A 26,543-nucleotide genomic window follows, 5' to 3' on the forward strand; every position below is an offset into this window, starting at 1 on the left:
AGAACAGCTTGCTTTTATATTTTTCAAAACTATTTAAGATTTTCATTAAGTGAAACTCATCTCCACCCCCCGAAATAAGGTAAATAATGCAGTGTTACTGTAATGAAAAGCATGAATATAAGTGTCAGAGAGAAAAAGAGAAAATGAAGATCAGGGAAAAGAGATATGCATAGAAATTAAGAATGGTAGTCAGAGGGAGGAAATTAGGGAAGAGGAAAGGGTCAAAGGTGAATGAGAGACAGCAAAAAGAGAGAGAGAGGAACACAAAGAATGGTATCAGACCCATCTAGAACAGATGGCTCATGCAAACCAGGCTAGTTGAGATTTTGATAAAGGGACTATTTACAGAGGCTTAGGCAGGGCTTATGAAACCAACAATGGAAACTTCCTACCTTGGTTACCACCTTCTAGGCCTGAAGGGTCTCAGGAAAGGGAGATTCTGAGTACCCACAGAGCACAGCTATAGGGAAAGGGCCACTCATTGGAAGCAGGATGCAGCCATCCCTCTTGAACTAGAAGGAAGCAAGCCTCTGGAATACACCTCCACCTCTTTTGCACCCATCATCTCTGTCTCCTGATGATGGCTTCCTTTAGCCAAACCCACCCAGAGCCAGAAGGCATCAGAGTATGTTGATGGCATCCATATGGACCAGCCTCCCTGGTTGGGAATGGATAGGTCTGGAGGGGCAAAAAGAAGACCCCGGGTATAGGAGCCAACAGAAGAAAGGGACAAGGAGCTAAGCTGCTTTTCCATCTTCCTCTATTAATGACACGCACAAACTGAGAACACCATCTATAACTATTTAGAAATACAGCAAGGGAAGACAGCGCCTTGTGATGTGCAGGGCTGTGCACCAGAATTTTGAGTACAATTGGTCCATTCCGTTTTGAGATCTATTTTGAAGGGGCTATTAACTTGGGCTTTAAAAACAAAACAAACAAAATGATTAATTCTAAAACTGCTGCTGTTGCTGATCTTATTCTGATTGGATCCTTGTTAAAAAGGGAAAAACTCTTCTAAATCATGAAACACAGTACCTGTGGATTTGTGTGAATATGAACAAAGGAAGCAGGTATCTCCGGCATGAAGGCTTGAGTCTGAAGACTCTGGAGAGGCTTCATGAGAAAGACACAAATGTCTTTAAACCTTAGAGGAGATGCAGAAGGTTTAGTAGGACAGGTCCTCTTGGCAGATGGTTATTCCTCCTCTTTGTCAGATGACCTGCCTATTTCTGAGTTAATCATCTCCATTCTATTTGTTTCAACATGAGGACTGCTGGCTAAAGAACAAGATAATCAAGGGAAGAACTCAAGCATCCATCAGATTGACTGGAAGAGCTGGAGGCTTTCTGTGCATCCTTATTTTTTAATCTCATACAACTTGGAACTACATCTCCCTTAAATTATATCCACCTCCCATCTTTTATGGAATCTTTTGGGTGTTCATAAGCAAGTAATTTAAAATAAGATGTTTTTAGAACACTCTCTTTTCTCAGAAGGGAAAACTGAGGTCTTCTTTCTCACTCATTTTTAAAATAGAAGGTATAAACATCAGCGCCTGGTATGGCTGAATTCACCAGCCACTTTTTACAAAGTGGACACTGAAGAGAAACCTCTGGATAATTGGTAGCAGTTTTGTTATCTGGATATGCAGTCAAGTTCCCTTAAGTGGCACTTTTGGGTGATCTGGATCCTTTGCTGTCTTTGCTCAGAACCTCTAAAGGGAAATGTTAAGAAAAATCGAGCTTATTGCTATTAAGTTCTTCTTCCGTTTCTTGCAGTTCCCAGAATCTAATGAGGTGACACTAACAGGACAAGTAGTTTGCTCTGGTTCCACACATTTTGAGAGAGGTGGGAAGACTGTCAACAAAATGTTTCTGTTCATTTAACTCACAAATGTGAGACAGTTCACGGGTAGAGTGGAAAGCAGAGTTAAACATGAGGTAAGAGCTTGATATTCAAATTTCACTTATTTTACCAACTAGCTACATGTGCTCAGGTAGAATTTACCTAATTCCTCTGCATCTGTTTCCTTTAGCTTCCCAACAGAATGATTATACTTGACAAGACTAATCCACCTGACAGTTGACATAAGACCATTTAATGAAAGCAGCCCCGGGGCGGCTCCAGACAGGACAGATTTAATGGGATGAACAAGAAGTCTCACAAAATGCAGGTAAGAAATAGCCTCAGATAGCACAGCCGTTTAAAAAAAAAAAAAAAAAAAAGGATAGAATCGAGCACAGAAGGGTCAATGCAGAATAGCAGCATGGGCAGAGTCCTCACACCTACAAAGAGTCAGAAACCATCCCCACGCTGACAAATTAGCAGCAGGCATCTTGTAGAACATCTGAGAGTCTCCTCAGGAATACAACTGGCAAAGACTCTAGAAAAGCAAACTCTGAGGAAGTGCATAAGCAAAGGCACTGTATTAGTCTGCTAAGGCTGCCATAACAAAATATCACAGAGTGGGTCCTTAAATAACAGAAATTGTATTTCTCACAGTTCCAGAGGCTACAAGTCCAAGATCAGGGTATTAGAAGGTCTGGTTTTCCCTGACACCTCTCTCCTTGGCTTGCAGATGGCCCTCTTCTTGCTGGGTCATCATATCGACTTTTCTCTGTGTGCTGGCTACAGTTTAGAAGACCTATCGGAACCCTCTGTATATCATTTAAAGTTCATTATACAGAAACATGCCCATATCACCTGTCTTCTCATGCTGTAACAGAGTTTGTCTTGTCTTTGTCCCAGGTTCCTGACACAGAGCTTCTACAATCCTGGGAATTTCCCAAGTAATAGAAGTGTACTTGTTAGTCATGAGCCCCTGGATCACACCTGAGTTTATGCTAATAAGATGACGAGCTGGAGGGTGGGGGGGCGGGGGCAGCTTGTGGATAGCTTCAGGATGAAGGTTAGTCACTAGAAAGACCAACCACCTCATTAGAAGGTTGGGACTTTGAATAACAGTCCTACCTCCAGAGTGGGGAGGAGGGCTGCAGATCACATTCAATCACTTGGTCAATGAATTAATCAATCACACCTACGTAATAAAATCCCAATAAAAACTGTACACTGAAGCTCAGGAGGGCTTCCTGGCTGATGAGCACATGGCTGGGCCAGGAGGGTAACAGCTTCTGATTCTCCCAGAGAAGGCAGGGAAACTGCATTCAGGACCCTCTAGACCTTGCACCACACGTCTCCTCATTTGGCTGGTCTTGTTCTGTATCCTTTTATAATAAATGTGTAGTCCTTAATTATAGTGCTTTGGGCAAATTATCAAGCCTGAGGGGGCTGTGGGAACCTCCCAAATTTGTAACCGGTTGGTCAATAGCACGGGTGGCCTGGGAACCCCAAAGTGTGCCTGGCGTCTGAAGTGGGAGCACCCTTATGGAGGATCGAGCCCTCAACTCATGGAGTCTGCACTAATTCTGGGTGGCGGGTGCCAGAACTGGATGACAGTACACCAGGTGGGGTCAGACTAATAGGGGATGAAACAGAATCCAGGCCATATTTTGTTTTAGTTATCCTTAACTTCAAATCAAAGAACCTCTTGTCAAAGGGAATAAAACATCTTGTCCCAAAGCTAAGATATAGGCAGATGTGTCCACATTTGAGAAAAACCACTGGCTTTGGGCAGCTCAAAATTCAGATCTTGTTACCTGGTGGCCAGGTAGACCCCATGTAGCCCCCAGAGACTTAGTGCCATTCACGCTTTCTGCATGGGCCCTAACACCACTTGAGGGTGAAGCCTTGATATTCCCACTCCTCGGCACAGTGCAGCCACTGGTCATGTGTGTCTGGGAAACATCGCCTTCCCTGACCTCAACGTCAGCACATCTGTCACCTCATAATATCCTGCCACAAACTTCCTCCTCAACAACCAATGTGCGCTCGATGTTTAGTGACTTCTGAAATGAAATCACAGCCTTTTATACTTTTCCAAAACCAGCTGATGACAGAAGCAGCATTCACCAACACAAACCCCTCCTTTCACACCCCTTCTGGATCAGCACACTCCGTAGCTTCCCTGCTAACAAACTAGCAAACGTTGAGTTGCGCTTGAGATCGGTTCATCTAAGAAATTTTGTTGAGTATATTTTAGGATTGATTACAGTAAAACTTCAAGTCAGGGGTGCCTGACTGGCTCAGTCAGTGGAGCGTGTGACTCTTGATCTCAGAGTTGTGGTTTCAAGCCCCACATTGGGTGTAGAGATTACTTAAAATTTTTTTAAAAATCTAAAAAACAGACAAACAAAAACTTCAAAGCAGTAGTGAGCAGGGGGAAACCTCCTTTTCCAAAATGCTGTCTTAATAAGGCCTGTTTGAGTCCAGATGGATCATAGTTTACATATTCAATATTGCCCAAGCAAGGCACATGAATTAGAAAGATCTGGTATTCATGAATACATCATTTACCAAATTCTGCCATTAACACTCTTTAGGCCTTTTTAATCATTTGTATTGTGAATTTGGTTATCAAATTTTTTATAACCAGAAGTAAAATCCCATTACAAATGACTCTTAATAATGCTTCTCTTTCAAGCCATCCACAAGTGGCAATGCTTTGGATCCCACTGGTAGTCCGTGTAATAGTAATTGTCCAGGAGGAAAATCCCCAATTGTGTATTCTCTTTATCATAGATACAGCGGGAAGAACTCAACCAGCCATGCACAGAGCAATTCAATTTTTCTCCCATCGCTTTGTAGCAAATGCTTTCTTAACCACTTTCCTCTGTCCCTGACCACGTCAGGCATCCTAACCATTCCTCCAAGAAAAACATATAAAAACCAAATGTGTTTCAATGTTCAGAAGTTGGGGAAAGAAAAGACATGGTGTGGCTAGCACTTTCCTCCTTGTTGTACTGGGTGCTGAGCTCCTGATCATGCACTTCAGGGTCTGAAGCCTCGTCCTGATTCAGCCCCAGGTTCTATAACCCTGTCACCGCTGTCTTCTGCCTGAACAGGTTTTATAAGAACCACATAAAACCACAGGGTACAGAAAGAGCTAGTAGACCCTCCCCGAGCTTCTCGAAATCTCTCCTTTATTTTGTATAAAGATGAAGTTTATCTATAGGTTCCCATTCTTGGTTGACCTTATCAAGATGTCTAGAGCTCTTTAAAAATCCATCATTACTAATTGTGTTCCTGAGTATATAAGAATAATATTCTCTATTGCAGAGTGGATGGTAGAAAATATATGGCATATATAATTTACACACACACACACACACACACACACACACACACAATCTTATTTACATATTTTGCCTCTGTTTTATTTCTATGAGATTTGGGATTATGAACCTTCTCATATAACTTTCCACTTTTTTCAAAACACTTTCCCTTAACATAGTATTCAGAGATATTTTTAGGTAGCAGTTGCCAGAAAAGAAGGAAGTCAAAGTGCTTTAATAAGCATTTACAGTTTTCATCAAAATGGGTGTTTTTATATACAACTGGTCCTTCTAAGTATATAAATGTAGTCATACTAAACCTGAAAATGTCATTAATGAGATTTTTTTATCCCCCAATAATTGGACCCACTACGAAGCCAACTAAGATTGTTAAGCATAATTTTTTATTCTCAAAGAAAAAAGAATTTTTTTTAAAAGATAAAAACCTCTTGGTCACAGCAAGAACCCAAAGGACTACTCTACCTGCCTCTTTGCATGTATTTTCCCTCAAACACACACATACAGAAACCTACTTCAAACAAACCACTACCATTAACTCAAACCTGATCAATAAAGTCAGCAGAAGAGGGCCTCTGTCCATGCCATTAGAGAGAAAATACACCACCATTATTTGGGAGGCCTGGGGAGAAAAAGATCTAAAAAATCCCCCCCCCCCCGAAATAGTTAGAAAAGTAAATACCAGTCTCTTAGATTCTGGGAATGGGGCAATGTGGGGTGGAACTTATTATACAGGATCTTCATAAAATCCTTGTGCTACTTTAACTTTAACGTTAGAGTTTTGTTAAATCTGGTGGTAGAAAGAGCTAAAACACATGCATTGTGAGATGAAACAGTAAATTTTGCTCTGCTCGCTGCAGTGGACTTCAGAGCTGTCGGCCACAGGCCAATTTGTCTTTTCATCTACAGAAAGCACTTGTTATTTCCTCAGGAGCTGGAATAAGACAACATAGCAGTTCTGTAAAGGGCTCAGGATGGACACCAACCAGCATCATTCAATGCAGGTGGAACAGGGGGTGGAGTCAGCAGGCCCAGCGGCCTGCCCTGCCAGCCTCCTATTGGAGCAATGTGCGTTGGCGCCAGACGAATGGAATGTGCTGTGGAGATGTCCAGCACAGTGCCCACCCCTTGTTCTCTGCCATTTTAGGAGAGGTGTATAAAAGTGGAGGCATGTGGAGAAATAAACATTTTTTTTCTGAGAGAGAAAGAGAGAGAGAGACAGAGACAGAGCACAAGCAGGGGAGGGGCAGAAAGAGAGGGAGACAAAGAATCCGAAGCAAGCTCCAGGCTCTGAGCCATCAGCACAGAGCCCAATGTGGGGCTCTAACTCAGGAAGCACAAGATCATAACCTGAACCGAAGTCAGACGCTTAACCCACTGAGTCACCCAGGCAACCCAGAATAAATACTTTAGATATGCACACCAAACAGTTTTCATCTTAAGTGCCTACTGTTTAGGGGGATTCTCTAATATGCCTCAGCTTCCTTCAAAAACTTGAGAGCCCTCAGTCCTGTGGACAGTGAGTCTGAGAGCTGGCTCATTGCCACACAACTTAGAGATTCCAGAGGCAGGATCCCACCCTAGATGGTCCTGTTTGTCTCCACTGCAGATAGCTGTACACAGCTGTATATGCATATAATCACAATGTATACTAGTATACACTTGTATCGAGTTTTTTTTAACTAACAGATTTTATATTTTAGAGTAATTTTAGATTCACGAGTTGTAACAAATGTGCTACTCTGGTGGCTGATGTTGACAGTGGGAGAGGTTGTGGCAGGGGGGACAGGGTGGGGAAGTAGAGGGTATAAGGGAAATCTCCAGACATTCCATTCAGTCGTGTATTCGTAATGTTCATAGTTCAATAGTTAAACACATATGCTTATACTTGCCCCTTCCAGAGATGTCCCATTATACACATGACCTAAAATAATACAGGTGATCATTGCAACGTGATTTCTTTAATCCTACCTTGAAACTGAAACTCTGGGTCCCCTCAAAAACTCAGAAGAGTTGATCAGCAGCATTAACGATGACAGCCTTGTTTTCAGGCAAAATTCTGAGAGAAGAAAAATTCATTTATGCCCACTGAGCACTTCATACTGTGGTGGTGTCCTAGATGTTAGCATATTGGTTCTTCCCCCTTGTTTCTTTCAATTTTTAATAGCTTTGCCATCACCCTAGCTAGAAATCATAAAGCCATCTTTGCTTTGTCTTCATTCATCAGTGCCCCCACCACAGCCAGTCACCTAAAGGTCTAATTTTACAAGTCTCAAATGTGGTCACCTCCTCCCAAGCCCCAATGCTCCCCTTGCTCACACGCTCAGCGCCCCCACCTGGCCTCCTTAGTGGTCTCCCTCAGACCCATCTATCCTCCATAGCCACCACTGCTGTCTTTCATTCATTTACCAAATGTGGATTTCTTACCATGAATAAAATTGTACGTCTCTTACTAAAGACACAAGGGTAGATAAGACACTTCCTCTGCTCTCAAGACACCTGGGTGGTTCAATTGGTTGAGTGGCCAACTCTTGATTTCAGTTCAGGTGATGATCTTAGGGTCACAGGATAGAGGCACACATTGGGCTCCGCACTGGCCATGGAGCCTCCTTGGGATTCTCTCCCTCTACTCCTCCCTCTACCTCTGTCTCTCACTTTCTCTCTCTTTCTCAAAAAGAAAAAAACAAAAAACAAAAAACACCTGTCAGACTCTCAAGGATCTCACACCTAAAATGCAAATTCCTGGGGCGCCTGGGTGGCTCAGTCAGTTAAGTGTCCAACTTCCGCTCAGGTCATGATCTCACATGATCATGAAGCCTGCTTTGGATTCTGTGTTTCCCTTTCTCTCTCTCTGCCCCTCCCCTGCTCACACTCTGTCTCTCTCAAAAATAAACATTTAAAAAACTAACTAAATAAATAAAATGCAAATTCCTTTTTGTCACTCACCTGCCTGAAATTCTTCAGGGGATCCCCATTGCCTGTAGGATGAAATCAAAACCTATTAGCACAGCACAATTTGTCATTTTTCATACTCATGGGACCTGGCCCCCATCAGATGGTTCTGTCTCATCTCCCAGCATTCTGCCACACACACCCAGACTGTAGCCACATCAGCTCCCTATAGCCTGTTCACCCCTCCAAGACTCACGAAAACCACCTCCTCCATCTGGAAGCTCCTCCCTCTAGGAAACTCCTGGAATTTTCTTCAAAACAAACAAAATCTCCCCCCTGCCTCCCTCCTCTGATACAATAGAGTCCTCCTTCCTCTTCATATGTGGCTGTACAATATCCGCACATGTCTGTCTCCCTGGGGACTGCCAGCCCCGGAAGAAGGGATGAGCAGGCAATTTCATTCATTCATTTATCATGTATCATTTATGCCTGCTGTCTGCAAGGGCTTACAGACATCCCGTCCAGCCCTCTCAACAGTCCCGAGTGGCATTAAGATGTGGAAGAAAGGAAAGAACGCAGGAGGCAAGCAGAGGCAGCCCTCTGGGTCACTGCCTAAGGTCCCCACAAGGCATTACTTTGGAGAAGTCACCATGGCTGAATGTCTTCCTCAGACTTATAGGCTCAGAAACCTGATTGTACCAGCACAAAGAGAATGGGACAGCCTCTCAGGGGTGCCAGCATCTCCGAGACTCTAAGCTCCCAGAGTGCAATGTGGATAAACAAGAGTGCCAAGTCAGTCATTTCCCACATGTACCACAGCATGTGCACAGCACCTACTATGCACCATGCACTGAGTACTCTTACATGATTTACCACACTATTCCTCACAAGTAGGAGCCAAGTACTATTAACATCTCCATTTTATAGATGAGAAAACTGAGGCACAGGAAGGTCCAGTCACCTGTCCAAGGTCACCAGCTAGGAAGAAGCAGAGCCAGAACCTTTTTTTTTAACACTTCCGCTTCTTACTGAACAGGTTACAGAAGAAGTTTAGTCAGACAGACCAAAGCACACGTCCTCCTCAGACTCCTCAGCTTCTTCTTCTTTGCTTCTACTCCCTCCTCAGCTGAGACGGCAGCAGTGCAGGGCACAGGTCCACCAGCCTTGAACTACGCAGATGGGGCTCCTGATGTTGACATCAGCCAGGGCCTTTGCAGACAAGCCTGGCCAAAAAGGTTGAAACCTTTACACCCGCTGCTTCAATAAGGGCACTGATCCTCTCCTCCATGACTGTCACCTCATTGTTGTGCAGGATGAGGGCCAAGTACATTCAGGGGAGCTCCCAGATGAAAGCCTTGGTGCAGGCATGCTAGGCCAGTGTACCTGGCCCAGTGCTAGTCACGGAATGAGGCAACGCCCTCACCCAACGCAGCCTTAGTTTAACTTCCTCACAAAGACCAAGCACCTTGGTGGCAGCTGAAGAAAGCAGCGAGTAGAGCTAGAACTTGAACGTGGTCCCGAAGTTGCTGTTTTTAACTATTTTAGTGAACAATGAGAAACAACTTTCAAAGGGACCGGGTGTTTTCCTCCTCTAATGGAAAGGCGTATGCCTGTGGGGCAGGCTATGTGGGAAGCCAAACAGTGCCACACAGAGGGTCACAAGAGGGTTACCTGCCGAGCAGGTTACCGTGACTCAAGGCTTTGAGGGGGTCAGAGAAGCCTAATGCATCCCTGTCAGCAAAAAAAAAAACACTACACCTCTCCCTCACCCAAGCAGTGCTTAGCCAGTGTAGACACCTGCCACTCTTCAGGGCTCTGCGGTTCCTCAAATCCTGTTCTAACAAGTTAAGGTCTTTATTCAGGCTTCAGTCCATCTCAAGTGGCCTTTCTGCCTCCTTCATGTGACATGGCACTTCTCTGCTTCGAGCTGTTTTGTGCTGATTGTAGGTACAGCTCAGAGAGCACGTAGCTCCCCATTCCCCGGCTCACTGTTGTCCCCTCATTCTGCCTCCAGGTAATATGACCCATATTTGAGGATGACAGAACAGTGATCAAGGTCACAGAGCTGGTCCCCAAAGCAAGACCTGAACCTAGGCCTTCTGAATGCTAATCCTACTCTTTCTCCCTTGCCAACTATGTAAGAGAAGAAACTGTTAAGATCTGCAGCTACCCTAGCACCACTGGCCCCGGATCCTTGGACCCAGTCAGGTGCATCTGCTTCCTCCCACCTCGCCCTGGCCTCAGCAGCCCACCCCAGTAGGCTCCCCTTGTTCCGAGCCTCTGTAGTGTCCCCCACCTCATACCCCCAGAGTCTCTGGCTCTACTCCATGCCCTACCCTTGGTTTCCATCTGCACCATACCTCATGGGGTAGTCTTGCCTCCCTTGCCACTCGGCCCACACCTCCCTCACCTCCCTCTCCTGCCATCTGCAACACAAGCACTTTGTCACTGGCTCTGCTCACCTTCAACCTCCGCACTGCAGCTCTCTGTTCCTTGGCCTTCAACCCTGAGATTCCCAGATCTCCGCCACTTCAACTGGACTCCCAGGCGGGCCCACCCCCTACCTGTTGCCCTCTGTCTACCTTCAGGATGGCTTCAACTGCTCACCCTTCCAATTATCTGGCACACTGACTGAATGCTCTGGATTTTCCAAGGCCACCCTGATTTTAACTATTCTGTCCCATCATCCGACCATTTGGCCCAATTCTGGAATCAGAAACATAGTCAATGGAGATTTGTCGCACCTGGATATCATTTTCAAAATTGGTACCACATGCATAGGATACAAAATTCAAAAGGCATCAAAGAAGATAGAGGACAGGGTGCCTGGGTGGCCCAGTCAGTTAAGCATCTGACTTCGGCTCAGGTCATGATCTTGAGGTTCGTGAGTTCAAGTCCCGCATTGGGCTCTGCTATCAGAGCAGAGCCTGCTTTGGATCCTCTCTCTCCCTCTCTCTCTCTGCTCCTCCCCAGCTCGTGTGCACATGCTCTCTCTCTCTGAAAAATAAACAAACATTTAAAAATATTTTTAAAAAGAAGAAGAAGACGATGACGATGACGACGGAGGGTAAATTAGGTCTCTTCTCAGCCCTGGTCCCCAGGCCCACAGGCCTCAACTCTCCTACTCAGACACCATGCCTATGAGCACTTTCTCACCATTCCAAAGAGGTCACAAATCTCTGACCTGGATGGGACTGGCCATGTTTCAGCATTGGTCATTTCTTAATCATTTATGAATTAAAAAATTATTTAAAGAATGAAATTAGAAAGCTCAGCTTCAATCCCACTCCCTAAATGAATTCATGTCATTTCCCTGAATGGCATTCCACTTTTTATCTATGTGCACACTGTTTTCGTTGTTTAATCAGGGTAATGTGAAAAGTTTAGTTCTACTCCCATCGCTAATTTCATACACACATTTAATTTTCATTATTTTTTAATAGCTTACTTAATATTCATGTGGGCTAAAACCCAATTACTGGGTTTTTATTTCAAGTTTTAACAACTATAAATAATATCAGTATAGCCACCTATATAACTTTTTCTTCTTTGCATTATTGCTTTAGGATAAGTTCCCAGACTGGTAGTATTGCGTGTAGGGGATAGTTCCTGTCATATTTAGCCAAATAATTCTTAGAAAGTTGACAGCAGTTTGTAATGCCTCATACAGGAATGAGGATACATCTTACTCTCATTCCATCAAATACAATAATTGTATTTTATCAACAAAAAAATGCTTTCTCATACTGTTCTCATTTACATGTTTTTGTAATAGATAATGTAAAAGATAAGAATAGATAATTCAGGTCAATGCCACCTATTTAGGTTTCTGTGTTTAATGCAGACTTCTGTTAGAAGCAGTCCTCAGAACTAATTGGAAAAAGATGACTGGTTGGGTTTCTAGGACCTTGAAGAGGTCTTTGTGGCATCCCACATGGAGGGCAGTTTGGCAAGGTTATGAATGAATGGACACATTCTCTCTCACTCTGTCTCTCTCTCTCCACCCACCCCCATCCTTGGTGATATCTTTCCATATTCACCACGCTATTTTTATGTTACTAGAAAGGGCAATAGTCTTTCCAATTTGCATTCTTTTAAAAGTGATCTTTTCCAGGGGTGCCTGGGTGGCTCAGTCAGTTGAGCATCTGACTTCAGCTCAGGTCATGATCTCACAGTTCGAGAGCTCAACACCCACACTGGGTCCTGCGCTGACAGCTCCGAGCCTGGAGCCTGTGGCCTGCTTCAGAGTCTGTGTTTGCCTCTCTCTCTCTGCCCCTCCCCTGCTCATGCTCTGTCTCTCTCTCTCTCTCAAAAATAAACATTTTTAAAAACATTTTTAAGTGATCTTTTCTTTTTGCATGTTATTGTAGATGTTTTTTCCTTAGTATGCAAAATGTACATAAGATCCTCCCACTTTGGAGAGCAAAACTTGGACTCTTCACTCACTAGTTATATCCCTTGGACAAACCACTCAGCCTCTCAGAGGCTAATTTCTGTCAGCAAAATGAAGGAATAATATTATCTGTCTACCTCATATAGTTGTTGTGAAGGGCAAATGAGAACACGCACGAGTGTGAGAGCTATCTCGTAAATCACAAGTCGCTCTTGAAATGTTGTAAGGACTCTATGAGACCATAGGTTCTTCTCATTTCAAATCTACCCTCTTATTGGTTCTGGAGAATATATTACTGCATCTTTAATTATTGATTTAGTCCCTTTTATTTTGTCTACTTATCCTGGAAATCTAACTATGAAGAAATTGCAATGCTAATAAGCTCTATTCCCCAGAATGGCCCTCCTGAACCGTTTAATTTCTTAGCTTAGTTTCTTGAAATTCTGGATATATTGCTGAAAGTTTTTCTAGTGTTTTTTAAACTGATTTAAGTGCAATTTCTTCTTTGTACAGCTTAAACAACAACCTCGGTTTGTCTTTTGCAATGATCGTTACCTTCATTCTTTTTAATTCTGACCTTCTCTCACTTGAGAGGATATCCGTTTCTTTGAAAAGGGGCTCCAACTGTTTTCTGAATTCTTTGTGTGGTTCCCTGTGGTTGCTCTTTTTCAGGATTAATTAAAATAAAGTTTTTTGTACCTCCTTTTTTCTTTTTTGAGTGATGACACTTTTTCAGGGAGGCCACATTAATTTTTCCAGTTTAATGCATTCTCCCTTAAGTTACCTTAGTGACTGATCTCTGTGGTACCGCTGAAATTTCTTTAGTAAAATTTCTGATTGATTTTAATACAATTTGTGATGAGGAGTTTGGCTGGGTTTCTACTCACTCCACCATCTTCCTGGATAATTTTCCTACAATGTCGGGTCTTTCTATCCTCTGGTTCGATCTTTCTTTCCAGAAAGAACACAAAGACCAAAGATGGGATTAGAACCAGAAAGCCAAACATTTTCAACAGAAAACTGGAAAAAATGTCTTTTTGTGCTTTGTTGCTGCTGTCTTAACAGTTCAGGTGGAACCTAAGAAAAGGGGAGCAAGCATGGAATACTGAAAATCTTACCACAAACCCCTTAATAACTCGACGTATTAACTACATTCCTAAAATTTCTGAACCTTCCAGGCATCTTGCAAGCAGCAAAGTCTCTGTTGGTTTCTCCAGCTATAAATGAGGGAGGTGCTAAATTATTTCCAAGGTCTTTTTCCAGCTCTGAATTTCTTCAACATTAAATAATATTTAAGCTGTAGGTTTAGGCATTGATTGATGTGACCCCAATTATCCCCACTCCCTGCTACCTCACCTTCAAAATAACCACATGTGGGGGCTCAGTCCATTGGGCAACTGACTTCTGCTCAGGTCATGATCTCAGTTGGTGGGTTCGAGCCCCGTGTCAGACTCTGCGCCAACAGCCTGGAGCCTGCTTCGGATTCTCTGTCTCCCTCTCTCTCTGCTCCTCCTCCACTGGCACTCTGTCTCTCTCTGTCTCTTGAAAATAAATAAATGATTAAAAAAAAATCAAAATAGCCACATGTATTTATGAACATGCACAGGAGTGTACACACACACACACACACACACACTTCCTACTTTGATTTCTTCATTTGTAAATGTTTTAAATCAACTGTTATTAAATGTAAAATGAACCAGCAAAAGGGACAGTGAGGAAACTGAATAGGAAATTCCTATCTCTGAATCATGGCATCTCTGCTACTCCAGATCAGCTCCAACACATGAGGTGCCTAAGTCTAGACCCCACATAGCAGCGCCCCCATGGAATATGGGTGAGGTACCAAGTCTCCACCCAGTCTGGACTCTGAGGGGAGGCCCTGTGGCCCTCTAGTGGACACACTGTAGAATTGCAGCCTTCCATGTCTCCAAAAGGGTACAGGAGCCCAAATGAGAAGAAAGCCTCTCAGCCCCATTGATCTGAAACCCTAACCACGCACCTACCTGTGAGGGACAGGCTAGGTCTTTGCCTCAGAAATGGTGACCTGTGTCATTTTGAGGCACGCTATCCCTGTAGCTGCTAGATTTGAGGCTCAAGAAAACCAGGCTGGATTTCAAACTGGGTAATGTTAAACAGCCTACATCTTTACTAGTATTTTGGGTAATCCCTGCAGAAGAACATTTTTTTAACTCAGGCAATTCAGAATGAACTAGGGCTCTTGTCTATCCTTTGAACTTCAGTTACACTTAGCTTACACTGTCCAAATTTGCGGCTCAAGAAGACATCTGTAGCAGCTACTGGCAGAAAAGTGAGGGGTGGGATAGTTTTGACAGGTTGTGAATGGGAGGGTGTGGCTCCCTTAAATATTGATCAGCCAATACTTAATGCATGTCTCTTTGCCTATTCATTCGTTTTTTCTATTAAAAATTTTTTTATTTGTTTTTGAGACAGAGAGAGACAGAGCACAAGCAGGGGAGGGGCAGAGAGAGAGAGGGACACACAGAACCTGAAGCAGGATCCAGGCCCTGAACTGTCAGCACAGAGCCTGATACAGGACTCCAACTCACAAACCACAAGATCATGACCTGAACCAAAGTCAGACGCTCAACTGACTGAGCCACCCAGGCACCCATGCCTATTCATTCATGTAAGCAACGAGTATTTGTTACTTCATATTGTGCCAGTCATTGCCTATTTGCTCTCAGATCTCTTCCCTGCCCTTCTCCTGCAAATCCTGTTCCCTCTTTACCCTCTCCAATTGCCTTCCAGTTAGAATGGCCCATGGAAGGCAACAGTAACAGGTTGGACATTGGGAAGCAAGAGAAGCCAGGTTATTTTTCCCATCCCTCTGTACCTTGAGTATCATTTTCCTGCAATGGACCCAGCTCCTCACCACACAGCTCCTCCCATCAGGGTCCTTGGCAGTCCTCGCTATGGCACAGCCTCAGTTTCTGATTCTAGTGACACCATCCCTCTCCTGTGTCCTTCGAGTCTCCATGGTAGCAGCAGCTTTCTGCTGGCACTAATACCTGATTATTTCTCCAGCCCATTCAGCTTCTCACCTCTGTCCATTACATGTAATCAACTCCCTGGTTTGTTTTGTTTTGTTTTTTTAATGTTTATTTACTTATTTTGAGAGAGAGCAGGGGAGAGGCAGAAAGAGGGGGACAGAGAACCCCAAGCAGGCCCCATGTGGTCAGCACAGAGCCCAACACAGGGCTCAAACTCATGAACCGTGAAATCATGAGCTGAGCCAAAGTGGACTGAGCCACCCAGGCACCCCTCAATTCCATTTTAAGTCCCCTCTTTGAAGTGTCCAGGAGGAATCTGTTGTACTTGGTAATAGGGATACAACAGTGAGCAAGATAGGCTCAGTTCCTGATCTCATGCTGCTCATAGTCTACAGCAGAAAACCAGTTTAAATAAACAATCTTAGTGTAAGTATTTCAAAAGGGAAGTACACAAGAACATACAGCAAAGAGACCTGATCTAAAATAAGGATACATTTTGTAGCTCCACACTAGAAACTCTAAGTGAATCTTTACACAGAGATGCAGTCCTACAAGCTACAGTTGCAGCATGGCAAGTTTGAATGCTACTTCTCAGCCTCCCCGGATCCAGCCAGGAAGAAAAAAAGGGTCTCTACCCAAAGAGAGAAGCTGGGGGTTTCAAGCAGGAATGCAGTTATTCTCACAGCCTGCAGGGGCCCAAGAAAACTAGGCTCTGCCTGGTCCATTAAGGGTAGAAACCAGAATCTCAAAGGAATGTATTGTCCCCTGGCAACCTCCAAAACACGGGAGTCAGACAATGTACAGGCCAAGCCTGCATCAGAGAAAATGCTTTCCCGAACATTTAAACTCCAGCATGATAGTATTTCCTAGGCATCCTCCCAACCCAGCCCTGCATGGTGAGAGTGAGGACAGGAGAGCCAGTGGCTCCTGTGCTCTTCTGTACCGACAGGTCCCTATGCTTATCTTGTTGAGCTCAAGGCACCCTTACCTTCTCTCTCTACCCCATCAATTCTGACACATTCCAGACTCACTCAATACCTTGACTCCCCTTGCCAAATCAGAAGATCTCTTGTATATCAGATGGGGCAGACATACTTCCTTCACCTTTGTTATTTAAATCACTGTTTATAAGATCTAAAGTATGCTTTTTCTTGAAATGGAGGTTTTCCAATTCCATACTACAGAGAAGAGTCATTACTCAAATGTACGGCCATTCCAAGCCACCCTGCCTTGCAGAGCTCCCTGATACAGAAGGAGGGAGAGAGCATGTTTGAAGAGTCTTCTCTTTCCAGGCTCACTGCCTAATCTAGGTTCATATTAGACCTTAGTACAGCTAATAACATTATAACTCAACATAATACTACCCACAGGGCTCTGGTCTCACCTTTGAACTCCAATTATTTATGGTCTACATCGTCAAAACTCATGACTCAAGAAGTCATTATGGGTCACTTATGGTAACAGAGTCAGGCCAAGAAAAGGAAGGAGCTCAGGTGTTGCTTGAGACCCTGGTCTCCATGAGAAACCTAAGTCCTAATGCCCTAGGGCAACAATTGTATGTAATAAGTTAACTTGTATCTCTTTTGCTTCTAGACTGGTACTAGCTATATACCATCCTTGAGAGAACTGAGAAAATAATCCTTCAAATACTATGCTACAGGCCTCGATTCTCTTCTGGAGCCCCTGTTGAGAAAGGCCAGCACAATAGCAGAAGCTGGTTCCAGTAATACTTCTGTCACTCTCTTGAACCTGCCTTGTTCAAAGGACCACACCCAAATGATGACACTCACAGCATTAGCACTAGTCTGGGAGGAATGTTTATTTTAAGAATATGGGTATAAAGACAGAGTGTCAGAACCTGGAAAAGCAACCAAAGAAGCCCCCAAGACGTCCACACCCTGATCTCCTGATGGCCTTTTATCTTCTTTCGGCATGTGGGAGACTTCACAGATGCTCATCAATTTAATAAGGTATGCCTGACCCATCCAACGAACCAAACTCATTCAATTTTCACAGAAAATGATAAAAAACATGAGACTTATTTTTGTCCGACCCATTCACCTTTGCAGGGTCCATTTTCTGGAGATCTCTCCATACGAACCCCTACTCCCAGGCACCCCCACAGAGCCTTATGGGAAGGGAGGGGACAAAGACAGGTGGACTGAGGAGCGGGTGGGGCACAAGAGGAAGGCTTGTGTTATGTGCCTAGAGCCTCCAGAGTCCCACCCCCTGGGGCAGGGGAGAGCTTCCCTGTGGGGAGACTCAATGGAAGGGTAGGAAGAGGTGCAGATAAATAACACTTAGTTTAGCTCTTTTTTTCGGTGGTTGTTTTCTGGATGTTTCATTGACCTGTCGTAGCTCCTCGGTTAGATTGTAAATTCCTTGAGTGCAAGGACTAAGTTCATGCTGTAAATCTTTAATATCCTACAGCATTTAGCACAATGCTTCTCCTGCAGATGCTTAATCAGCATACTGTTGATTAATTAGAATCTGCTTTGGGGAAAAAATTGTGTATCTTTGCAACAATTACGGTATGAGGTTTATGTGAAAGTACTGTATGAATATTATAAAGCTTAAAATATTTAATACTTGTGCACTATGAGCCAAGGAGCCCCCCACATCCCGCCCCACCATGCCTCATAGGAGCCACCCCACCCCACCCTGAATGTCAGACAGAGATAGAACCCCTGAGCTAGGGAGCCTGTCGTCACCACTGGAATTGAGCACAGCTTCCCCTGGAGACAGAACCCAAAAGCTTCTTTCTCACTTAATTTTCCATAAACAGTGGTCAAGACAGAAACTGAAGACCAAACTGACCCTCGCCCAACACACCTCCAATTCCACCCCTGCTCAGCTCCCTCGAGCCAAAGCTCTCTCTCACCCCACCTGCCATGTGAATGTCCTCTTATGGCTGAATTCTAGAGTCTTACCAACAGTCAGGAACCAGCTTGTAATGCCTGTAATGCCCCAGGTTTTCAGGTCAGCTGGGCAGGGGTCTGATGCTCTTCTATGGTCTGGGAACCTATGAGATCTGACTGCACATTTCAGGCTGGGACTCTCAGGGTCCTGACCCCTGGTGTGGCTCTCAGACCAATCAGCCTGGAACTTGGATAGTCAACATCTTAGTTCTTTTCTAAAACTTGTGGGGGAATATGATACTGACTCTCACAACTCAAACTCACATGAAATTGATTTAGTCTCAAAAGCCAATGGACTAGGTTTCGGTGGGGAACATTACCTCCCAGTAATGAGAAAAGGTATCATCTATGATCCACACCTCCTACCTGGAGTAAGAATCGGAAAGCAATGAAATGAATATGTAATCAGCTGGAAGGGAGTTGGCTGGTAGTGAAGGATCCTTCGACCAGACCTTGATGGTGCTAATAAGCACCCACCTCCCACACTGCAGCACACCTTTGCGGTGACCAGAATGGCCACATCTACCAGAAAGCATGGCTCTTCCCTGGGACAATAACCAGAGACCCTATAAATTCTTAACTCATGGCCATCTTCATCCAAAACTTGATAAGCTGAGATCTCTTTCCTTTTTTCTTAATCATTCCATTGAATTTTCAACACATGTTAGTTCTTTTCTAAATATGGAACCAATCTTATATCATGCACTAACAAATAAAGGTCTTCAATTGACACCATCATGGCAGGGCTCCTGAGGCTTTTCTGGGAAGGTGGGTCTCTTGCTTTTTTTTTGCACTGCCTTCCAGATTTCATGTCTGCTATACTTTGGGAGTTGGTGCTTCCTTCTCTCCACTCATGGCCTCCCTCCAGTGGATTCTGGAAGCCACGTCTACCCTGGGATCGCTACTGATAAGACCAGCAGAAACTTGCCTGATCTCTTTGCTAGGTCTCATTGGCTGTTAGTGAGTATTGTGATATGTTATCTTCCTTTCCTTTAACTGCACTGTCTTGGGGGTAAATGCAGAGCAATTTTGTACACCCCACCTCTCTCCACCAAAGCCAGGCTTAGGGCCAGAGCTCTGGGCTGACTATCCTACCGTATGGTCAGGTATACTGTCTGGCTCTGTTACAAGGCAAACTTGGTCTTCCTATTCCTGCTAGCAGAAAATTAACAATCAAACATCATGACCTTTATACCATATTTATCAACCTTAGCAAAGGGAAACCTGGACTTTGAAAGCTGTTCGGCAGGCTTGATGGCCCAAAGAAGTTCAAAGAACAGCCTAGTCAATTGTGTCAAAGTTGATGGTGTTCTCTAGACCCATGACTAATACATTTTTATTCAATGTATTTTAAGTCACTGTACTCAAATAGGCAGTAAGACCTGGAAAATTATCTGCAGTTGTGATTGGAGCACCCAGGAAACTTTCCAGTTCAGTGAATTCTACACAAATAGAGACAGTTTAATGTGGTATAGGACAGTGGCTTTCAAGCTTTTTGCCTCCCTCCCCAGTAAGAAATGCAAGTTAAATGGCAACCCAATACACAGACACACAGACACACAGACACACACACACACACACACACACACACACAAAGACACACACACACACAAAGACACACACACACAAAGACACACACACACACACACACACACACACCTCTATATCACTAAAAGTTTTCTTGGAACAATACTGCCTTGGAGAAAGATACATGTGAGAAAGATTTATTAAGAAATATTTCCAGGGCGGGGTGCCTGAGTGGCTCAGTCGGTTAAGCACCCGACTCTTGATTTCATCTCAGGTCATGATCTCCAGGTCATGATCTCATGTTTATCAGGCTCTGTGCTGACAGCGTGCAGCCTGCTTGGGACTCTCTGTCTCCCCCCTCTCTCTGCCCCTCTCCTTCTCATCCTCTCTCCATTTCAAAAACAAATAAATGAACATTAAAAAAAAGAAGAAGAAAAGAAGTATTTTCAGGAAAAGGTTGGAGTAAATGAGGAAGTTGGGCTACATAAGGTGCAATATCAAGCCAAGTCACACAGAGGGTAATTTACACTCATTCCCACAGAGGGCTTGGGGGGCACTGTGGGTCACACCTTCAAAGCATCCCAGAGAGAGGACAAGATCTAAAGTACGTGTATCTCATCCCCATCAGTCATTGGTTAAGGGCTGTGGAGGGAGGGAAGGGACACAAATTCTTAGGCCCCTCTGGCTCTCCTGTACCTTCCAATAATATGCTGGCTTTGGGGAATGAGCTCACACTGGAATTCACCTGCTGTGCACAGAAGCAAAGGGATCCCAGGTGATGTGGGCAGAGCTATATTTTCTATTCTAGTTTCTCGTAGGTGTGACTGGTTTTTTATTTGCTGGCTATGGATTTGAATCTCAGTGCAGCCATTTATGATCTGTTATTTAACCTGAGTGAGGCTTTTCCTCATTGCTAAAAGAGAATAATAATAACAATCTTGCTTATCGTGGTGAGAATCAGAATTGACACAGATATTCCTAGCAAATAGTAGGTGCTCAACTTGTAGCTATTATGGTTAATAAACATATCCTCAAAATGATTTAAATAAGTAGTACAAAAATTTATTTATGCTCTTGACTGTATTCAAGACATGCATGCATAAACTCCCAAGTGGTGGAGTATGGGCTCCTTTGCAGAGATACAACAGGCATCGGCACAAATATTCACCACCTCCTCCCTCCAAGTCTTTGTTTTTTTATTTCCTTTGACTAAAGAAGCTCATTTAACCTCCGTCTTAAATGTCTCTCTTTCATAAAGCTTTTCCAGACCACCCAAACTAAAAATACCTTCTCCCTCCTCTGAACTGCCATGCCATTCTACTTGAAATTATTTGATGGTACTTTTTCCACTTTCTTTTTTCCTCTCTGCAATAGCTATTAAAATCCCGACTTGAGAGCAGATAGACAAATCAATGGAATGAAACAGAATCCAGAAATAGGCTCAAAAACATATGGGAATAATAAAGAAATCAAGGCATGGGGGAATATCTCCAACAATGCTGAGATAACTGGCTAACCATTGGGGAAAACTTTTTTCCACAAAGTTAACCTGGACATTCATCTCATTTCTCATACAAGAGCAAATATCATATGGCTCAAAGATTTAAATTTTTTTACTGATGTTTATTTATTTTTGAGAGAGAGACAGAGACAGAGACAGAGACAGAGACAGAGTGCGGGCAGGGAAGGGGCAGAGAGTAAGGGAGACACAAAATTTGAAACAGGCTTCAGGCTCTGAGCTGTCACAGCACAGAGCCCAATGCAGGGCTCCAACCCATAAACTGCAAGATCATGACCTAAGCTGAAGTCAGACGCTTAACCGACTGAGCCACCCAGGCGCCCCCATATGGCCCAAATACACACACAAGCATGCACACACACAAATACTGAATAACTACATGAAAACATGAGTGAATTTTTAATACTGTTAGAGTAAGAAAGGCCTTTCTAAGAACGACATAAAACTCAGAAGCCATCAGAGAAAAGATAGAGTTGATTCCATAAAAATTTAAAACATCTAAATGACATTAAAAAGACATAAATTCATTAGGGCACCTGGGTGGCTCAGTCGGTTAAGCGTCCAACTTTGGCTCAGAGCATGATGTCAAGGTTCGTGGGTTTGAGCCCCGCATTGGGCTCTGTGCTGACAGCTCAGAGCCGGGAGCCTGCTTTGTATTCTGTGTTTCCCTCTGCCTCTGCCCCTCCCCTGCTTGCACCCTCTCTGTCTCTGTCTCTCTCTCAAAAATAAATAAACATTTTTTTAAAAAGACATAAATTCAGGGGCGCCTGGGTGGCTCAATCCGTTAAGCGTCCGACTTCAGCTCAGGTCACAATCTCGAGGTCCGTGAGTTCGAGCCCCGAGTTGGGCTCTGAGCTGATGGCTCAGAGCCTGGAGCCTGCTTCCGATTCTGTGTCTCCCTCTCTCTCTGCCCCTCCCCGTTCATGCTCTGTCTCTCTCTGTCCCAAAAATAAATAAACGTTAAAAAAAAATTTTTTAAAAAGACATAAATTCAAAAGTCAAACTGAGAAAAATATTTGCAACACATCACAGTCAAATGGTTAACTTCCTTTCATAAAGAATTTATAAGAATAAATAAAAAAACAAAGTAAACAACCTAATAAAAGTGGACAAAGGACATGAATAAGCTGTTTATGAAACAAGAAATACAAATACCTGTAAACATATGAAAATATACTCAGGGGCGCCTGGGTGGCGCAGTCGGTTAAGCGTCCGACTTCAGCTAGGTCACGATCTCGCGGTCCGTGAGTTCGAGCCCCGCGTCGGGCTCTGTGCTGATGGCTCAGAGCCTGGAGCATGTTTCCAACTCTGTGTCTCCCTCTCTCTCTGCCCCTCCCCCATTCATGCTCTGTCTCTCTCTGTCCCAAAAAAATAAATAAACGTTGAAAAAAAAAATTTAAAAAAAAATATACTCAATCATCTTAATAAAGAAATGTAAATTTAAAAAAAAATTTATTTTCACCCAGACTGGCAAAAATTAAAATGTTTGGTGAAACTATGTGCCGTGAGGTTGTGATGAAATGGACACCTGCACAATGAATTGCCCTTTTAGAAGATTCCCTGAGACCGGAGAAGGGCAAGCTTTTCTGGAGGTCAACTGCCAATTTCTATCAAATGTCAAAGGCACATACCCTTTGCTTTATGACTTAACTATTTACCTGGGCTTAGTACAAGTTCTTCTAGTTATGTGGACAAAGACACTATTGCATCATCAGCTGTATTAGAGAAAAGCCAAAAACAAGTAAAGCAGACGTCAACAGGGGACCGACAAATGACAGTTCATCCAGATAATAAAAGAAGGAACAAGAATGAAATAAATCTATACTGCTCACTAGCCAAAGATCTCCAAAATACACCAACAAGTTAAGGAGCATGTGCACACACTCACACACACACTCACACACACAAAAATGAGTGCACATAAAAAATGAACACTGTAGGGGCGCCTGGGTGGCGCAGTCGGTTGAGCGTCCGACTTCAGCCAGGTCACGATCTCGCGGTCCGGGAGTTCGAGCCCCGCGTCAGGCTCTGGGCTGACAGCTCGGAGCCTGGAGCCTGTTTCCGATTCTGTGTCTCCCTCTCTCTCTGCCCCTCCCCCGTTCGTGCTCTGTCTCTCTCTGTCCCAAAAATAAATAAACGTTGGAAAAAAAAAATTAAAAAAAAAAATGAACACTGTATAGGATCTTTGCCCTAGTTAGCAGTATTGTATCAATGTCAATGTCCTGCGTCTTGATATTGTATTACAGATGTCACCTCTGTAAGGTGTCATCATTGGGGGAAGTTGAAGGAAGTGTACACGGAGACACTGTGTACTACTTTTGAGTCTATAATTGCTTCAAAACAAAAGGTTTAAAAAAAAAACAAAAAACAAGGTGCAGAACATGGGTAGTGTATGATTCTTGAGGCTTTTTTATGAAATATCAAAAGGTAAGAACAGTCCCTATGTCCTGAGATTCAAAATGAGTGGGTAGAGCACATGTACCTGGAAGGACAAAAACACCCATCCCCTTCATTCCCAAGGGTTTGCTTGAGGTGGAAGGACAATAAATTCTTAAACTACCCCCATTTCCTTTGCAGAGATTAAAGGAAGTACAGTTGTGCTCAAGAATTTGATCTGGCCCAATAAGGAGAAAGCCCTCAGAAGTACACTGCTCTGTCCCTTGGCAAGGCTTGTGACAGGGCTTATTCATGTCATACCATGGGCCTCTCACACAGTTCAAAAAGCAGGGCAAAAGGACTGAAACTGCTTTTGCATAATAATGTCCCATGTAATCTCCAGAGGGCAAGCTGGCACCTCTAGGGACACAGTCCTCTTTCTAAATGTAGCTCAGACTGCATTATCCCTAAGAATTGCTGTTGGTTCTTGGAAGCTCTGTGAGTGTGTGTGTGTGTGTGTGTGTGTGTGTGTGTGTGTGTGTGTTCAGTTCCTCACAGGAAAATGGAGTATCTCAGGAGAGGCAAGAAAACACATGGAGCTCCAGAACAGGACTTGCACTATTGTACTGGCTTGAGACAGTCAAAGCCCACCCTGCAAGTTTCTACTAATGCCCCCCCCATCAGAAAAGTCAAACTGGCAGGAATTAATAGCTTCAGGAAACTTGCTTCAGAGTGCCCTGATGCTCTGATTCTAGGGCAAGGACAGATCCTCTGGGAGAACAACTGTTGTTGCATTGGAAAGATTCTGAAGACAATGTAACTATGCTTTCAGCAGCCCTAAAGGCTATCTATCTTTAACCCATTGACCTGTGCCCTCTAGTTTATAGCTTGACTAATTGTAGCTTCTTAGAGATTTCAACAGAACACTCACTCTAAGGAAATAAGGAACCAGATGTTCTAAGAAGATCAAGTTTGACCACACTAGAAATTAGCCTTCCCTGATGCTAGCCAGTCTGCTTGAGATTATATCAAGAATAATTAACTGCTGTACCATTGCTTGTGGACTCTCACCACTTCCCGGAGCTTTCCCCTTAAAAAAAACCCCCCTTTGGAGATGGTCTTTGGACATTAGTCTGCCATCTTCTCAGGTTACCCGCTTCCTAAATAAAGCAACCTTTCCTTTCCAACCAACACTTGTCTCTAGAATATGGGCTTTCAAATGCCAAGCAGCCAAACTTGGGTTTTGGTAACAAAAGAGACTGCCAGTGAGACCTCAGCAAAGCAAAGCCTGGTTGGAGTCAGGAGTCAGAAGGGTTGAGTTGGAGTAATACATGTGAAAGGAGAAGGGGAGGAGGAGGAGCTGTTAGACCTCATGCAGATCTGACAGCAATGCCAGCCCAACAGGAAGCTCTAAAGCAAAGATGGCCTGTTAGAGGAGCCCCATGTTAGGCAGAAATGGGAAGATCTTTTTCTGGACCCCAGAATTGTCTGGGGCCAGCCTAAGAAGGTGTTAACTGTCAGCTGAAGGCTGACAGCTAATCAAGCTCCCAAGAGCCAGCACGAGTGCTTTCTAGAAAGAGGATCTGAGCTGTTTTCCGCATCTCTGTGTCTGCCACAGGGACGGTCTCTGTGGGAGGAGAGGGGGAAACAACAATTTCGAAAACAGGGCTAGGAATTTGATTGTGCCCATAAGGGACCCAAGAGGAAATCATATTAGGCATCCCTTTTGCAGGATCTGTCCCTTTTTTTATATTGTAATTTGCACTACCCACAATTCCCCAGTGAATTTCTTGGTACAAAGGAATCATGACGAATGAAGGATAAGACATCTGGGGAAGTGCAGCATTCCCCATCTTGTCCCTGTCCCAAAGTCAGCATCTCAGCACCTACATGGAAACCACAGGAAAGCTATAATCCTGGAGTTCCCAGAAGTGACCAGCTGCAGAGAGCCCTGAAGCCCAGGATAGAACCAACTGCTACTTGCTGATAAGACTGGGGACCACCACCCCCACCTGTTGCCAAACACAGCAGCAGAAAGCAATCCTGGGCATGAGGGAAAAACGAAGCCAATGCCTGTCTTACAAGAACCTTTTGCCCACTGCTGCAGAGTCCCTGAAAAGGATCTGTACGGTGACTGCATGAATGAAACTAAAAGGCATTCATGAACAATTGCCTAAATACAGAGCCATCAGGGACAAAAACTGAAAAACCAGAAATTGAATAAGCTATACAATAGAGTTATGAGATTCTAGATAAATCAATTATCTCACAAAATTAATAAGCCATTGCATGTATACTTTTTCTTTAGTTTTTTTCTTTAATGTAAGCTCTACACCCAACATGGGGCTTGAACTTACAACCCTGAAATCAAGAGTCATATGCTCTACCAACTGAACCAGCCAGGTACCCCAAGACATTGCTTTTAAAATTTTTTTTTTCAACGTTTATTTATTTTTGGGACAGAGAGAGACAGAGCACGAACGGGGGAGGGGCAGAGAGAGAGGGAGACACAGAATCGGAAACAGGCTCCAGGCTCTGAGCCATCAGCCCAGAGCCTGACGCGGGAATCGAACTCCCGGACCGCGAGATTGTGACCTGGCTGAAGTCGGACGCTTAACCGACTGCGCCACCCAGGCGCCCCAAGACATTGCTTTTAAACAGGCACAGACCAAGTCAGTCTCTGACACAGACAGATACATTCATTGCTTTAGT

General features: G+C 43.9%; 1 long non-coding RNA gene across 1 annotated transcript in view; it reads right to left on the reverse strand.

Annotated features, from left to right (window-relative positions):
* The window catches only part of LOC122468919, a 189,899-nt gene that overhangs the window by 157,043 nt on the left and 6,313 nt on the right, over positions 1-26,543 (reverse strand). The window contains exons 3-5 of the long non-coding RNA XR_006293351.1: positions 10,829-11,081; positions 8,139-8,170; positions 7,164-7,251 (exon numbers count right to left, since the gene is read on the reverse strand). This is a non-coding gene — a long non-coding RNA (uncharacterized LOC122468919). The remainder of the gene's footprint in view (positions 1-7,163; positions 7,252-8,138; positions 8,171-10,828; positions 11,082-26,543) is intronic.

The sequence above is a fragment of the Prionailurus bengalensis genome, chromosome B3 (assembly GCF_016509475.1).
Source record: "Prionailurus bengalensis isolate Pbe53 chromosome B3, Fcat_Pben_1.1_paternal_pri, whole genome shotgun sequence".
In the NCBI taxonomy this organism is placed as follows: Eukaryota; Metazoa; Chordata; class Mammalia; order Carnivora; family Felidae; genus Prionailurus; species Prionailurus bengalensis.